Source organism: Bos indicus, chromosome 11, assembly GCF_029378745.1.
Source record: "Bos indicus isolate NIAB-ARS_2022 breed Sahiwal x Tharparkar chromosome 11, NIAB-ARS_B.indTharparkar_mat_pri_1.0, whole genome shotgun sequence".
NCBI classification, from domain to species: domain Eukaryota; kingdom Metazoa; phylum Chordata; class Mammalia; order Artiodactyla; family Bovidae; genus Bos; species Bos indicus.
The window spans coordinates 61,766,772-61,785,346 of NC_091770.1; the positions used below are offsets into that span (position 1 = coordinate 61,766,772).

At 35.5% G+C, this 18,575-nt stretch overlaps 1 protein-coding gene across 2 annotated transcripts in view; it reads right to left on the reverse strand.

Moving 5' to 3' along the window:
- WDPCP (WD repeat containing planar cell polarity effector) overlaps positions 1-18,575 on the reverse strand; it is a 298,437-nt gene that overhangs the window by 269,238 nt on the left and 10,624 nt on the right. Inside the window, exon 1 of one of the 2 annotated variants that reach the window (XM_070798864.1) lies at positions 2,911-6,430. The exons of the other annotated variant lie outside the window; for it this stretch is intronic. The gene's annotated coding sequence lies outside the window, so the exon portion shown is untranslated. Of the gene's footprint in view, positions 1-2,910; positions 6,431-18,575 lie in introns of those variants that run through there. 2 annotated transcript variants of the gene reach the window in all.

Sequence of the window (18,575 nt, forward strand, 5' to 3'; positions counted from 1 at the left end):
AGGGGAAATGTATCAGTTCAGTTCAGTCGTTCAGTGCTGTCTGACGCTTTGCAACCCAATGGAATGCATCACACCAGGCCTCCCTGTCCATCAGTCGGTAATGCCATCCAACCATCTGGATCCTCTGATGTCCCCTTCTCCTCCTGCCTTCAATCTTTTCCAGCATCAGGGTCTTCTCAAATGAGTCAGTTCTTCGCATCAGGTGGCCAAAGTATTGGAGTATCAGCTTCAGCATCAGTCCCTCCAATGAATGCCCAGGACTGATTCCCTTTAGGATGGACTGGTTGGATCTCTTTGCAGTCCAAGGGACTCTCAAGACTGTTCTCCAACACCACAGTTCAAAAGCATCAATTCTTTGGTGCTCAACCTTCTTTATAGTCCAACTCTCACATCCATACATGACTACTGGAAAAACCACAGCCTTGACTAGATGGACCTTTGTTGGCAAAGTAATGTCTCTGCTTTTTAATATGCTGTCTAGGTTGGTCATAACTTTCCTTCCAAGGAGTAAACGTCTTTTAATTTCATGGCTGCAATCACCATCTGTAGTGATTTTGGAGCCCCCCAAAATAAAGTCAGCCACTGTTTCCACTGTTTCCCCATCTATTTGCCATGAAGTGGTGGGACCGGATGCCATGATTTTAGTTTTCTGAATGTTGAGCTTTAAGCCAACGTTTTCACTCTCCTCTTTCACTTTCATCAAGAGGCTCTTTAGTTCTTCTTCACTTTCTGCCATAAGGGTGGTGTCATCTGCATATCTGAGGTTATTGATATTTCTCCCTGCAATCTTGATTCCAGCTTGTTCTTCCTCCAGCCCAGCGTTTCTCATGATGTACTCTGCATATAAGTTAAATAAGCAGGGTGACAATATACAGCCTTGACGTCCTCCTTTTCCTATTTGGAACCAGTCTATTGTTCCATGTCCAGTTCTAACTGTTGTTTCCTGACCTGCATACAGGTTTCTCAAGAGGCAGGTCAGGTGGTCTGGTATTCCCATCTCTTTCAGAATTTTCCAGTTTATTATGAAACTCTAAATAATAGGATCTTTACATATTTAAATTTTGAAATTAGGATCATATTTTATGTGTTATGATTTACTTTTTTTCACTCAACATTATATTTTTATATCCAGTTATGTTTACATGTGTTGTTATGGCCCATTCATTTTCAATATTCACTTTCAACATTTTCTTATTGACAGACAAATGGATGCTTAGGATTAGAAGCAGTACTTATGAACATTCTTATACACCTCCTGATTTAATTGGATTTCTATAAGAGGGTAATTGTTGCACTATGTTTCTAGACTTTATGGTCATGCTGTGTTACTACCCCATTGTATCAATTAAAAGAAACCAAGACACTTATGTAGGGTCATAGAGCTAGGCAGTAGAGTTAAAACCAATAAACTTTACTCCTCTTACTTAAAGGAAAAAAACTCCAGGTTACGTAACTCATACTCCTGGGAACAATTATCAAAGGGAATCCTGAGAGTAAATGGAACAAAATAGGGAGCCCAGAGATAAACCCACACACCTACAGTCAATTAATTTTTGACAAAAGAGGCAAGAATATACAATGAAGGAAAAAAGTCTGTTCAACAAGCATTGCTGGGAAAGCTGATCAACTGCATGTAAATCAATGAATTTAGAACACTCTCACATCATACACAGAAATGAACTCAAAATGGCTTCAAAACTTAAATATAAGACACTACACCACAAAACTTCTAGAAGAGAAGAGAGGCAAAACATTCTCTGACATACAATGTAGCAATCATTTCTTAGGTCATTCTCCCAAGGTAACAGAAAAAAAGCAAAATAAACAAGTGGGATATAATCAAAAGTCTTAGAAGAAAAGAAAACCATAAACAAAATAAAAAGACAATCTACAGAATGGGAAGAATATTTGCAAATTATACAACCAACAAGGGCTTAATTTCCAAAATATTCAAATAGCTCAAACAGCTCAATAACAACAACAATCAAAAACTAGGCAGAGCATATAAACAGACATTTCTCCAAAGAAGACCTACAGATGGCCAAAAAGCATATGAAAAGATGTTCACCATGGCTAACTAATAGAGAAATCCAAAATCAAAACTATAATGAGGTATCACTTCATACCAGTCAAAACAGCTATCATCAAAAAGTCTACAAATGATAAATGCTGGAGAGGGTATGGGAGAAGAGGAACCATCCTACACTGTTGGCAGGAATGTAAACTGGTGCAGCCACTGTGGAGAACAATATGGAGATTCCTTAAAAAACTAGAGTTACCATATGATCCTGCAATCCCACTCCTGGTCATATATCCAGAGAAAATTCTAATTCAAAAAGATACATTCACCCCAATGTTCACAGAACAACTATTTACAATAGGCAAGACATGAAATCAACTTAAATGTCAATCATCAGATGAATGAATAAAGAAGATGTGATATATATATACATACAATGGAATATTAGCCATAAAAGATAGAGAAACAATGTCACTGGCAGCAATATGACTGGACCTAGAGATGATCATATGCAGTGAAACAAGTCACAGAAAGAAAAAATACGATATCATTTAAAAGTGAATCTAAAAATTATATAAATGAACTTATTTACAAAACAGAATCACAGATGTAGAAAACAAACTTATGGTTACCAAAAGGGAAGGGAGGGAAGAAGAGATAAATTAGGAGTTTGGGATTAGCAGATGCAAACCACTATATATAAAATAGATAAACAACAAGGTCCTAATGTATAGAGCAAGGAACTATATTCAATATCTTTATCTTATAGTAACTATAGTGGAAAAGAATCTGAAAAAGAATCATTTTGCTGTATACCAGAAGCTAAAAACATTGTAAACTGTCTATACTTCAATAAAAAATAGATAGAATTCTGATAGCTAATATTGTACCTTGTTTTACATGAAATTGAAAGAGGAGGTGCCAGTAGCTGACTCCAGTCCATTCTACTTCTTGACTACTCTTGGCAACTTGATTACGTGACATTCACATGACCACAACTTTCATCTTGTTAAAATATTCTGTGCTTCATAATTCCTGAAAATTCCAACCAAATACTTTATAGTTAAATATGTTTGGATGTATGTAAATTATGTATGTATAAAATAATAAAATAGTGGGACTTCCCTGGCAGTCCAGTGGCTAAGTCTCCATGATCCCAATGCAGACAAGAGGGGTTCAATCCCTGCTCAGGAAACTAAGATACTGCATGCCATGCAGCATGGCCAAGTAAAATAAATTAATAATAATAGTAATAAATAATAGTAAAAGCACTATCATTGTGATCACATTTTTAAGTAAAATTACAAGTACCTTAATTTCTTTCATGACTAAATTTGACTTTGGAAATTCTATGTTTAAGACTCACTGAAGTGAATGTAATAATCATCTTCAAATTACTCTGTATTCATTTTAGAAGTTATTTGAGAATAGTTTCAAAAACTTGTTTTGCATGTCATTCAAACCAACCAAACATAACATTATTACTGCATTTAAAAAAGAGTACAAACCCAAACTTTTCTTTTTATTAGCTAAGGTCAACTGATCACTCCTTAGCCCTGGACAATCCTCCAATTTAAATATATTTATGTGAAGAGGACTCTGGGAAAATGGCAGAGTAGAAGACACCAGAAATCTGTCTCCCTACGTGGATAACAATTACATTAGCAAAATCTGTCTAATACAAGGAACTCTGGAGTCAGCTAAAGGCTTCCAACTTCCAGGGAAAACTTTAAATATACAATATCAGTTAATTTTAGTCACTAGCAGCTACCCATCCCCTAGCCACATAATAGGCAACTGTGTACATGTTCATGGAGCCACTTACACACGGCTTATGGGGTCTAGGTGGAGTAAAAGAACTCGTCCTCCAAATATCGGGCATCTGTGATCTGATCACTGATTACTCCTTCTGATCAGAGCTGCAGACAAAGAGGTGGGCAGCCATTGTTGCTGCACCTTCTCTCACTGATGCAAGCCCCTCCCCCTCTGGCTAAAGTGACTTCCCAAAGATATAAAGAGGTAGGTCCCCAGGCTTCCCAGGTGGCACTAGTGGTAAGGAATCCACCTGCCAATGTAGGCGACATAAGAAACGTGGGTTCGATCACTGGGTTGGGAAGATCCCCTAAAGGAGGGTGTGGCAACCCACTCCAGCATTCTTGCCTGGGAAATCCCATGGACAGAGGAGCCTGGTGGGCTATAGTCCATGCAGTCACACAAAGTCAGACACAAATGAAGCAACTTAGTATACACACACACCCCAGACATCCCTGGTGGTACAGTGGATGAGAGTCCGCCTGCCAGTGCAGGGGACATGGGTTCAGTCCCTGCTCCAGGAAGATTCTACATGCCACAGAGCAACTAAGCCCATGTACCACAACCACCAAAGCCCATGCACCTAGAGCCTGTGGTCCACAGCAAGAGAAACCACCACCATGAGAAGTCCTGGCACCTCAAGAAAAAGTAGCCCCTGCTCACGCAGTGAAAGTCCACAAGCAGCAACAAAGACCCAGGCAACCATAAAGAAGTAAATACATTTTAAAAAATAAAGAGGCAGTGCCCTTTTTCACCCCTCTTACATTTTTTTTCCTGTTTCCTCTTTTAGGAACCAGATATTAAAGACTAGGATATTCACAAACCACTGATATACAAGAAAAGTTAGAAAGTGACCACACATGTCAAGAGAAAGGTGTAAAAAAAAATCTGAACAGACATTAAGTTTACACCTCAATCTGATTTTCAACATAGACAGCTCACAACAATCAACTACAAAACAGCAAGTACTGGGAAAGGTAGACAATCTCATTTCCAGAGTTACACTGTTAGAGTCAAATGCCCAGTGCTCAAGGAAAAACCACAAGGCACACAAAGAAAGTGGGAAAGTTTGGCCCATTTAAAGCAAGAAAAAGAGAAACCACCCCTGAAAGATGTAATGGTAGATATATTAGATGACTTTAAAACAACAGTCTTAAATATGCTCAAAGAATCAAAGAAAAATGTAGACAAAGTCAAGAAAACAATGTGTGAACAAAATGAAAGTATCAATAAATAAACAATCGAAAATAATGATGCTGAAAAATACAGTAACTACAAGGAAAATTCAGCAGGTGGAGTCAAAGGCAGACTTTAGCAAGAAGGCAGAAGAAAGAATCACTGAACTTGAAAATCAGACCATGGAAATTATTAAAGCTCACAAAAAGAAAGAAAAAAGATTAAAAAAAGTAAACACAGTCTAAGGGACCTATGGAACACCATCAAGTAGACTAATAAATGCATCATGGAAGGCCTAGAGGAGAAGACAGGGAGAAAAAGGCAGAAAATATTTAAAGAAATAATGACTGAAAACTTCCCAAATTTAAAGAAAAACATGAAATTAACATCCATGAAATTCAACGAATGCCAACTGAGATCTATTCATAAGACCCAGACTGAGACATATTATAATGAAACTTTAAAAAAGAGAGACTCTTAAAAGGAGCAAGTGAGTCATCATATTAAAGGGATCCTCAGTAAGATTATATGCAGACTTCTCAGAAATTTTGGAGGCCAGAAGACAGTGAGCAGTTACATTCAACATGATAAAGAAAAAACTGTCATCCAAGAATCCTATTTCTAACCAAATGGTCCTTCAAAAGTGAAAGGGAAATTCAGACATTTCCAGATAAACAAAAGTAGAAGGTATTCATGACCATCAGACCTGTCCTACAAGAAATGTTCAAGGGAGTCCTGCTAGGTGAAATGAAAAGACATTAGACAGCAACTTAAAGCCATATGGAGAAACAAAGATGTTAACACAGGTAAACACATGAGTAATTATAAAAACTACTATTAATGTAAAAATGGCCCGTAACTGTACTTTGTTTTCTACATGACTTAAAACACTAATCTATTGAAAGAAAAAGCAAAAACATTTATTAGTGTAAAAGCTAGTTTTACCATAACTTGTAATTCCAAATCTTGTTTTCTACATAATTTAGGACACTAATGCATCTCAAAGAATTGTAAGTTTATGTTTTGGGGCACACAGTATATGTAGTTCTGTGACATCAACAACAAAAAGCTGTAAAGGAGCAGAATTTCTGTATGTTATTGAAGTTGAAAGTGAAGGTGAAAGTGAAGTCCTACTCTTTTGCAACCCCATGGACCGTAGCCCACCAGGCTCCTCCATCCATGGGATTCTCCAGGCAAGAATACTGGAGTGGGTTACCATTTCCTTCTCCAGGGTATCTTCCCGACCCAGGGATCAAACCCAGCTCTCCTGCATTGCAGGCAGACATTTTAACCTCTGAGCCACCAGGGAAGCCACCCTGCTGGTATAAATTCAAACTAGTGTTATAACTTTAAGATGTTAAATATAATCCTCATGATAATCACAAAGAAATTAACAATAAAATGTACACAAAAAGAAATGAAAAAGGAATAAACTTTTTTATAAAAACCTGATTAAACACAAAAGACTAATGTAAGAAGCAGAGATTAAAAAAAAGAGCTATAGAACGCACAGAAAACATAGTTCAATGACAAAAGCTTCTCCTTATCAGTAATTATTTTCAATGTAAATTTAAGAAAGCAGTGGCAGTTATACTAATGTCAGACAAAACATCCTTTAAAACAAAAAAGGTTACGAGAGTCAAAGATAATATATGTTAATAAAAGCTTCAATACAAGAAGATACAATTATTAACATTTATACACTTAATGACAGACCATTAAAATATATGAAGCAAGAATTGACAGAACTAAGAGAGAAACAGACACTTCTAAAATAGGGTTGAAGACTTCAATATCCCACTCACAATAATGGATAGAACAACGAGAAAGAACATAACTAAGAAATTGAAAACTAAATGCAACAAACCATCCAGATCTAAAGGACATATACAAAACACTCAACCCAACAACAATGGCATATACATTCTTCAAGTATACACTGAACATTTTCTAAGACCCACTATATATTGTGCTACAAATTACATCTCAAAAGGCTTTAAAAGATGTAGATCATACAAAGTATATTTTCTGGCCACAACAAAATAAAGTTAGAAATCAGTTAACAAGAGTCAAACTGGAAAATTCAAAAAATTGTAGAAATAATACACTTTAAACAAACAATATTTCAAAGGAAAAAATCACAACCAAAGTTAGAAAATACTTAAAGGCAAATGAAAATGAAGATACAACACACCAAAACATATGGGTTGCAGCAAAAGCAGTGCTGGGGGGAATTTATAGCTATAAATGTTTACATTAAAACACAAGATACATTTCAAATCAACAATTTAATTTTACAACTGAAGGAACCAGAAAAAGAACAAAACCCCTCTAAACCCAAAGCTAGCAAAGGGAAGAAATAATAAAGATTAGAACAGAGGTAAATGAATAAAGAATAGGAAAATAATTAGAAAAAGTCAATAAAAACCAAAGTCGGGTTTTTTTTAAAGTCAACAAAATCGACAAAAAAAGAGGAAAGACCAAATTACTAAAATCAGAAATGAAGCTGAGGACATAACTACCAATTCTTCAGAAATAAAACATACTATAAGAAACTACCGGGAATAATTGCACACCAAAAAATTGGTCGCTTAAATGAAACAAATGCCTAGAAACATACAAACCTACCAAGACTCACTCATGAAGAAACAGAAAATCTGAACAGACCTATAACTAGTAAGTAGTTATCAATAATAAAATCTCCCAACAAAGAAAAGTCCTGGACCTGACAGATTCAAAGGTTAATTCACCAAACATTTGAAGAACTAATACTAATCCTTCTCAAAATTGAAGAAAATACTAATCCTTCCCCAAAATTGAAGAAAAGGAAACACTTAACAAATTCAATGAGGCTAGCATAACCCTGATAATAAAGCCATGCAGAGATACTACAAGAAAACTACAGACCAGTATCTGTCATGAATATTGATGCGAAAACCCTTACGAAACACTAGCAAACAGAATTCAACAGAATATTAAAAGGTTAACACCAGGACAAAGTAGGATTTATTACTGGAATGCAAGGATTGTTTGACTGATGTAATGCACATTTATATAATATAGAAAAAAGTACATAATTGTCTCAATTGATGCAGAAAAAGCATTTGACAAATTTTAAAACCCTTGAATTATAAAAACACTCAACAAAGTAGAAATAGAAGGAAACTACTTCAAATAAAAAAGTCGTATATGGAAAACCCACAGCAAATATACACAATAGTGCAAGACTAAAAGCTTTCCCTCTAAAATCAGAAACAAGGTAAGCATGCCCACTTTTACCATTTCTATTCAACATAGTACTGGAAGTTCTAGCCAGAACAATTAGGTATGAAAATGAAATAAAAGGCATCCAAATTGGAAAGGAAGAAATAAAGTAATCTGTTTGCAAATATGATCTCATATGGAGAAAACTCTAAATACTCCAGAATAGAAAACTGTCTGAATAAATGAATTCAGCAAAGTAACAGGATACAAAGTCAACAGGCAAAAATTAGTTGTGTTTCAACACATCAACAATGAAGAATCTGAAAAGGAAATTACAAAATCAATGCCATTTACAATGGCATCAAAAAGAATACTTAGGAATTAAGAAAGCAAAAGACATGTTCAATGAAACAACAATGCTGAAAGAAATGAAAAGAAGACAAATAAATGGAAACACATCTCACAGTCATGGATTGGAAGATTTAATATAGGCAATGTCAATACTACCCAAAACCACCTCTGGGTACTACAGATTCAACACAACCCCTATTAAGGTAGGAGGTACATGGACTCCCCTCCCCTGAGGGTAAAGCAACTGGAGATTCATTCTCTATTGACTGAAACTCCAAGACAAGAAAAGTAGGGCAATTAAGGGAAGAGGCTAGACCCTGCACAGAACACTTATTTTTCGTTCCTGAAGTCAGGAGACCTCCTAACCACACAAGTGCAGAAAACGTTCCTTGGAGGCCAAAGGGGAGTTATGTCAAGGGATGTTCTACTCAGATGCCTTTTCAGTAAAATCCATCTCGGCTAAGAGATGCATGTGCATACATGGGAGGATCCTGAGATATACCAAATATGGACTGTGAACCAGGTAAATCAAAATGTTTGGTCAAAGGAAGCTGGGAAGAAATACCCCAGAACAGTAATTCTAACTGCCTCGAGGGCATGACCCAGTGACTCACTCTCTCTCTCCCCCTCTCTCCCCCTCTCCCTCCCCCTCTCTCTTCCCCTCCCTCCCTCCCTCCCTCCCTCTCTCCCTCTCCCTCTCTCCCTCTCTCTCTCTCCTCCTTGCGTCTTTTGGGTCCGCAGGCACTCATGCCTTGAGGATGTATTTTCCTTTATTTTTTAAATAAAACAGAGTTGTAACATGGAGCTGTAACACTGTCCGAGAGCTGTGATGCGCCAAGGGCTTTAACATCTGTCGCTTCAAATTTTTGCTGTGATGAGACAGAACCAAGGAAATTACACACTCCCCTGACAGTTCTTAATCTCAAAACTTATTACCAAGCTAGAATAATTCAAACAGTGCAGCACTGGCATAAAAACAGCTATATAAACCAACAGAATAGAATAGAAAGCCCAGAAATAAACTGTCACATATAATGTCAAATTTTTGACAAATGTGCCAAGACCATTCAGTGGGGAAAAGGATAAGTCCTTTTAACAAATGGTTCTGGCAAAACATGGTATTTATGGGCAAAAGAATGAAGTTGGACCCTTACTTAAAACCATATATAAAAATTAACTCAGAATGGATTAAGGACTTAAATCTAAGAGACCTAAAACAATAAAAGTCTTAGAAAAAATACAAGGACAAAAGCTTCACCACATTGGACCTGGCAACAATTTCTTTGATATGATAGCAATGGCACAGAAAACAGAGAACTTGAAGTTAATGAAAAATTTTAAATTTGGGGCATCAAAGGACACTATCCTTAGTAAAATAACACATTACTTAAAAAAATCATCCATTAATACATGATCCATTCAGTGTGCAAGACAGGCCTACGGATTTTAATGTAACAGAATAGGAAATATTCAATGATATTTTTTCCGGTTACACTTTGCAAATAACCTTTGAGAAACTACCACTTGTATAGTTTTAACTTAGTATCAAAGATGAATATTACCTGAAACAGTTATTTAAAATACTACGCCTTAAAAAAAAAAAAGAAAGAAAGAAAACAAGCTAACTGTCCAGAGATCTACAGAGTAAAAAGGCAACCCACACAATTAGAGAAAATATTCACAAACCATATGCCTGATAAGGTATTAAGATAGAGAATATATAGAGTTCTAAAACTCAACATCAGAAAAACCAAACAATCAGATTTTTAAAAATGGGCAAAGGATTTTAGTAGACATTTCTCTAAAGAAGATATAGGAGTGGCCAATAGGCACATTAAAAGATATTCAAACCATTAATCATTAAGAAAATGCTAATCAAAACTACAAGGAGATACCACTCCATAGCTATTAGAATGGGTACTACAAAAAACAGAAAAAAAAAGTGTTGGCAAGGATACTGAAAATCAGAACCTGTGCAATGTTGATGGGAATGTAAAACGGTGCAGCTGCTAATGGAAATACGGCAGTTCCTCAAAAAATTAAAAGTAGAGTTACCATATAATCCAGGAATTCTACTACTGGATATATACCTTACAGAGCTGAAAGCAGGGTCTCTAAGAGATATTTCTACACCCATGTTTGGTGCAGGGCGGTGTGCGCACACTCAATCGTGTCCAACTCTTTGCAGCCTAATGGGCTCCTCTGTCCATGGAATTTTCCAGGCAAGAATACTGGAGCAGGTTGCCATTTCCTTCTCTGGGGATTGAACCTATGTCTCCTGCATTGCAGGCTGATTCTTTACCTCTGAGTCACCACTACACCGATGCTATGTAAAGCTCATATTGCTACTTGAGTAGATACCTAAGCCAACAGTCTCCAAGTATTACTTTGCTAGTTTCAATTAAAGGGAATCAGATTACAAACCTGTTACACAAAAAAAGCCTTAAAGCTTAACTGTATTTCATTAAGGAAAACATTAAAATGAATTATTTTTATCTAGATGCATACAACTTTTATATACACTATAGATAAAATTAACAGGAGATTAAGTAACTTCATAGAGTAAAAGTATAAAATCTTCTAAGTTCCAAAATACCTGCAGTATAAAGAGCCAACATTCAAGTTTAGGGATCTAAAACTTAACACTCCTTTAATAGCTCTGCTGGAAGTTGTTAGAATGGTATTTCAAGTATTTTCTCTAATTTGAATTAAACATTACCTAAAAAATGCTAAGCTGGGGGAAAAAATGCTAAGAACATCTCCAAATCCGGCCTAACAGTTCAATGCTCTATTGTTTGCTGCTTCAACAAAATGAATGCTTACCACGAATTCAGAAACCACCTGGAGATGCAAACTCACAATGAAACTGCAATGGCAAATTATGCTACTTGACATTAGTTATTACTAGAGATGGCTCTCCAAGAAGGCAGAGAAGACAGACAACCTTATTATTAGTATAACTGGAAATGTGCTGATACTTCCACCTATTTCTCTCTTCCAACATACATTACCTGTGAAATGTTCATCATTGATGCATTCCTTCATCCGATTAACAATGAGAAAAGGAAAGTGAAAGTGTTACTTGCTCAGTCCTGTCCTACTCTTTGCGACCCCATGAAGTGTAGCCCTCCAGGCTCCTCTGTCCATGGGATTCTCCAGGCAAGAATAATGAAGTGGGTTGCCATTGCCTTCTCCAGAGGATCTTCTCGACCCAGGGATCAAATTCAGGTCTCCCACATTGCAGGCAGATTCTTTACCATCTGAGCCACCAGGGAAACCTGATTAACAAGGGGAACCAACTCTAAAGAGAGTAAGGCCTGTGACCCACCAGACAGGGGACTACGACTGTGTATCTGGGCTGGCGGAGGGGCACACATGTTTGTAGCCTTACTGGAGTATGGAGATGTCCTATCCTGCTAAAAGACTGTGACGAGAATTCTGCTTACAAAAGTTCTTCCTTGTAAATTCACTGTAAATCAAGGACAGAAATTATGAGATTTTAAGAACAACAACAGGGGAAAATATTTTTCTCTTAGCAGCTAGTAGAAGAATTCATTTAGTGGAATTACAGAAATTTTAAATAAGGGTTCAAGGTGAAAGTTAATACTCTGAGAAACTATATTTGGGGAATAATGCATACCTACTCTATATGAGAAAAGGAGATCTCATTTGCTCCTCAGAAAGAGAGGGGGAGCCAGAGGCAGCTGCTGTATGCTGTCCCACAGGAGCCATTCAGGCACTTGTAAGCCCAACGTTTAGTAAAGAATTTAATGTAAGCCACACTCTTCCAGCAAATTACATAATGAAATATTTATTCCAATTATGGTCAAGACTGATCTCAGAAAATGTTACTTTCTACTTTCTACTGACAAATGTAAAATCATCTGACTGTCAGACCAACTCACTTGCAGCAAGTCACTTTCTTCCTTTATTAAATACATACACACAAAAGTTTGTGAAATGTAAGAAGTTCACTGAAGGAATACCATTCCTTTTATCATACTCCTAACTTTATAAATAACATCATTTTAAGCCCACTTTGCGCCACTTTAATATAAATTAAGCAATGAGAAATAGCATTATCATGATTCATGTGATTTTAAACATTTACATTTTATTATCACTGCACCTTTCTAACCTTAACTTTTAGTAATCTCTCTTTCAAATACATTCTATATTTCTGTTTTTTTTTTACAATATTCCTCAAAATTTAATGTTACTGCATTAATTTAAAATGAAACCATACTTTTTCTGAAAACCAAGTCAGTCTTATTTGACTGACTGGTTTCACAATTAGACTATACAGCAGCATTTTATCCAAAACAGAAAATTCAATCAGCAAATAAGCCACCTCAAGATGGTGACAAATATATATATAAAAGAGGTGACAATATAAAACCATTTGATTTAAAATACTGTTTTGGAAAGGGGATACTGAAATAATATTGTAATTTTTCCTAACACTTGCATAGCATATTGACTTGAAGTAACCCTAAATAAAAGGCAAAAATCTTAGTAAAGCTTTGAAAGACTACTACTACTACTACTAAGTCACTTCAGTCGTGTCCGATTCTGTGGGACCCCATAGATGGCAGCCCACCAGGCTCCCCCATCCCTGGGATTCTCCAGGCAAGAACACTGGAGTGGGTTGCCATTTCCTTCTCCAATGCAGGAAAGTGAAAAGTGAAAGTGATGGGTAGTAAATTCTTTTATAAGTCAGGTGGTTTTCAATTGTTTGCTTTTAGCTGAACTGAAGAACAGCCTGAATGAGTTAACTGGTTAACAGATCACTGAAAGTAACTTCTCATAATAAGCTACCATGTTATTTTGTGCTGCAAATGACATGGAAAAAGTCCAAAGAACCCCCATCTTCTTATTTATCTGAATATGGTTTCTAAGCACTTACATCGGTAATTCTGGAAAATACAAATAAATCTGAAACTAAATCTAGTTTCATTCTACCTAATACTCCTCCACAGGTACAAAAACTAATGAGAGCAGAAAAGGTCCCATTCATTAAGAGATACATTTCCATTAAAAGTTTACTTTTAATATTTAATAATTATCTAAATTTGTAACATTTGCTTTGATAAATTGACTTACAGCCATCAGTGGCAGATTAAAAAAACTTAGTTTCAATTTACAGTCATAATTTTGCTGAAGAAGTATGATGACACTGATCATGAATAGACATTTTAGCGTTAAAATATAATAAAGTAAGATACAATTATGTCAGAAGACTGTACTGGAAGTTTGAGATTAAGGATGTATAGAAACCTCAACTTTTGACTGTCAAAGAGAGATTTACCTATTTTTTAAATGGATGATTCTAGAAGAATATTTAGATTCCACTATATACTTTTTGAAGAACAATATTAACAATTTAGTTTAAAAATCATTTATAATATATTGTAAAGGAAATTATAACCTTTACAGCTGTATAAACATGGTATATTTTAGATGTTAATTTTTAAATGTGTGAGGGAATATGGAGGTGTTTTGTTTTCTGTTTTTAATATAAGATCTTAGTTTTCTTAGCAAGAAGCCCTCAGACAAGTCACAACCTCTGAACTGAGTTTCTTAATTTGTAAAATGACGATGATAATCACTCACTCTACCTTAGGGTTAAATTTTATATATGTAATAGTACATATATATATTCACTATGTGTATATGTATACACATATATATATGCTTTCTGTTAAATGCAAAACAATATGATTAAATTTATGAGGGCCTAGAAAAATAACACCCACATTAATTTTGAGTCCTTCTTATAGGAAATAGTTGAAGGAAGACATCACATGACAAATCTCAGCTGTAAGTCATGAAAACTTGATTCATTTCCAGGTTCTATATATTAAATTGAACATATAAGTAAGTAAATTCCTTATGCGTCACAATTCTTTAAACTTGGCAAAATATGGGAGAGTTATTATAAAACCAGACTTGGGAACTAAGGCACTAAAATGTCCAGCTAAAAAGGAACAAAGGACTTAGATGTAGAAGCAGTGTTGTAGAGAGCCATCTTACAAAAGAGCCATCTTTTGGGGACAGTTTGCAACTTCCTATCTTAACAATGAGCACTTTGCAACATAAATTCTAAGGTCTGTCTTAGAAAAGTACAACCTTCCAAAAATGAACCAAGAAGAAATAGAAAGCATGAACAGACCAATCACAAGCACCGAAATTGAAACTATAATAAAAAATCTTCCAACAAACAAAAGCCCAGAGCCAGATGGCCTCACAGGCAAATTCTACCAAAAGTTTAGACAAGAGCTAACATCTATACTGCTCAAACTCTTCCAGAAAATTGCAAAGGAAAACTCCCAAACTCATTCTATGAAGCCACCATCACCCTGATACCAAAACCAGACAAAGATACCACAAAAAGAGAAAATTACAGGCCAATATCACCGATGAACACAGATGCAAAAATCTTCAACAAAATTCTAGCAAACAGAAGCCAACAGCACAATAAAAGGATCATATACCATGATCAAATGGTTTTGTCCCAGGGATGCAAAGATTCTTCAATATATGCAAATCAATGTGATACACCATATATCAACTCAAAGATTAAAAACCACATGATCATCTCAACAGATGCAGAAAAAGGTTTTGACAAAATTCAACACCCATTTATGATAAAAACTCTCTAGAAAGTAGGCATAGAAGGAACAACATATAAAAGTTCAATATAATAAAGGTCACATACAACAAACCCACAGAAACATTATTCTCAATGGTGAAAAACTGAAAGCATTTCCTCTAAGAACAGGAACAAGACAAGGGAGTTCACTCTTGCCACTGTTATTAAACACAGTTTTGGAGGTCCTAGCCACAGCAACCAGAGAAGAAAAAGAAACACAAGGAATTCAGATCAGAAAAGAAGAAGCAAAACTCTCTCTGCAGATGACATGATACTATACACAGAAAACCCTAAAGATTCCACCAGAAAATTACTAGAGCTAATTTTACTACAATCAATGAATACAGTAAAGTTGCAGGATATAAAGTAACACAGGATATCCCTTGTATTCCTATATGCTAACAATGAAAAATCAGAAAGAGAAGTCAAGGAAGGAATCCCATTCACCACTGCAACAAAAATAATAAAATACCCAGGGATAAACCTACCTAAAAAGACAAAAGAGCTGATATAGAAAACTGTAAGAAACTGATGACAGAAATCAAGGATGACACAAACAGACAGAGAGACACACCATGTTCTTGGATTGGAAGAATCAATACCATAAAAATGACTATACTACCTAAAGGAACCTAGAAAGTCAATGCAATCCCTGTCAAACTACCAATGGTATTTTTTACAGAACTAGAACAAAAAATTTCACAATTTGTATGAAAACACAAAAGATTCCTGAGAAGAAATAAGCTGTAGGAGTCAACCTTCCTAACTTCAGACTATACTACAAAGCCACAGTCATTACAACTCTGTCGTATTAGAACAAAAACAGAAATACAGACCAACGGAACAAGATAGAAAACCCGGAGATAAACCCATGCGTGTATGGGCACCTTCTCTTTGACAAAGGAGCCAAGGATATACAATACAGAAAAGACAGCCTCTTCATAAGTGGTACTGGGAAAACTGGACTGTTAAATGTAAAAGAATGAAACTAGAACACTTTCTAACACCATACACAAAAATAAATTCAAAATGGATTAGATTTAAGTGTAAGGCCAGAAACTACACAGGCAGTACACTCTTTGACATACATCACAGCAAGATCCTCTTTGACCCACCTCTTAGAATAAAGGAAATAAAAACAAAAGTAAACAAATGGGACTTAATTAAACTTAAAATTTAATTAAAATTAATTAAACTTTCCTTTTGCACAGCAAAGGACAGAAACAAGACTAAAGAACAACCCTCAGAATGGGAGAAAATAACTGCAAACAAAACAACTGACAAAGGATTAATTTACAAAATATACAAGCAGCTCATGCAACTCAATACCAAAAAAACAAATAACACAATAAAAAAACAGGCAGAAGACCTAAACAGACATTTCTCCAAAGAAGACATACAGATGGCCAACAAATAAAAAGATGCTCAACACTGCTCATTATCAGAGAAATGCAAATCAAAACTACAATGAAGTTATAACCAGTCAGAATTGTCATCATTAAAAAATCTACAAACAAATAAATTCTGGAGAGAATGCAGAGAAAAAGAAACCCTCTTGCACTGTTGGTGGGAATGTAAATTGATACAGCCACTATGGAGAGTAGTATGGTGATTGTTTAAAAAACTAGGAATACAACTGCCATATGACCCAACAATCCCACCACTAGGCACATACCCTGAGAAAACTGTTAAGAGACACATGTACCCTAATGTTTGTTGCAGCACTTTTTACAATATCTAGAACATGGAAGCAACCTAGATGTCCATGAACAGATGAATAGATACAGAAACTGTGGTACATATATGCAATGGAATATTACTCGGGCATAAAAAAGGCACACATTCGAGTCAGTCCTAATGAGGTGAATGAACCTGGAGCCTATTATCCAAAGTGAAGTAAATCAGAAAGGGAAACACAAAACTGTGTATAACGTGTATGGAATCTAGAAAGATGGTACTGATTAACTTATCTGCAGGGCAGCAATGGAGACAGACATACAGAACAGGCTTGTGGACACAATGAGGGAAGGAGAGAATGGGACAAACAGAGAGATAGCATGGAAACACATACATTACCACATGTAAAACAAATAGCAAATGAGGATTTGCTATGTGAAACAGGGAGCTCAAACCAGTGTTCTCTGACAACCTAAAGAGGCGGACTGGGGAGGGAGAAGGGAGGCGGTTCAGGAGGGAGAGGACATATGTATACCTGTGGCTGATCTGTGTTGAGCCCAACACAATATTGCAGAGCAATTATCCTCCAATATTGTATTTTGTTCTATTCTTCTCAATATTGTACAATTATAATCTTTGATAATTTTTTTTAAAAAGGGAAAAAAGTAACTAAATGAAGCAATGTCAAATAAAACGCAAAAGAAATTATGCCCAAAATATTAGAAATTATCATTTTAACTAATATATAAATATAAATGTATATTTGCAAATTATGTTGTACTAGCCTGGTCACTGTTGGGAAGTAAGTCATAACAGACCTGAATATTGAGATACTTGTCAGAAAACCTGGATCAACTATTTAAGCCATACCTTTGTAGCCTATTGTATCATTTGTTATATTATCAGAAATAAACAAAAAATGGCAGCCTTAAACTGTAGGATCCAAATGAAAACCAGGTGTGATGAAGTCTGTATTATTCCTTTTACTGGGAAAAATTATGTAATTATAATGCTAGTAAATGCCCATAATTATGATTTGAGACAATGTACTGAATTATCAAAAATATTATAAAGATTAAACATTATCATTATTAAAAATTCTAAGGTCTACAGAAAGGTTATTAAACAAGTAAGCATAATATATGCCCATTCTGTGGGACTCCATTTATTTCTCATTTGTTGTATGGAGTATGGAGCCAACCATACTCTCCAAGCAAACCAAGCATGCTAGATAATAAATACATTATACTGGAACAAAAGATCATTTTAAGTATACATTTTATCATCTAAACTAGCCTTAATTCTACCTATAGCTTAAGTCTGATAATTTAGCTGAATGATTTGCTAAACAAATTAACAATAAGCTATTTATCAAAACATGATAATAAATTTTTACTAAATTATCAAAATACATCTGGGAAATTTCTGATATTCTCAGTATTTCACAACTTCTTCCAAATATTTTCCAATATTATTTGCATTTACAAAATTTCTGTTTAGCAGGAAAAGTTTGGAGGGTTTAGGTTCTTTAAGCCAAGATTAGTCTTCCAACTCCACAATGGCAATTTTAAAGACATTTTTTTTGTTCCTATTGTGAGAAAGGTATCATGTTGTGTTCCATGAGGCATTTACAGATGTATAAGACACAGTCTCTGAACTCGAGGAAATATCAGTCTAATAACC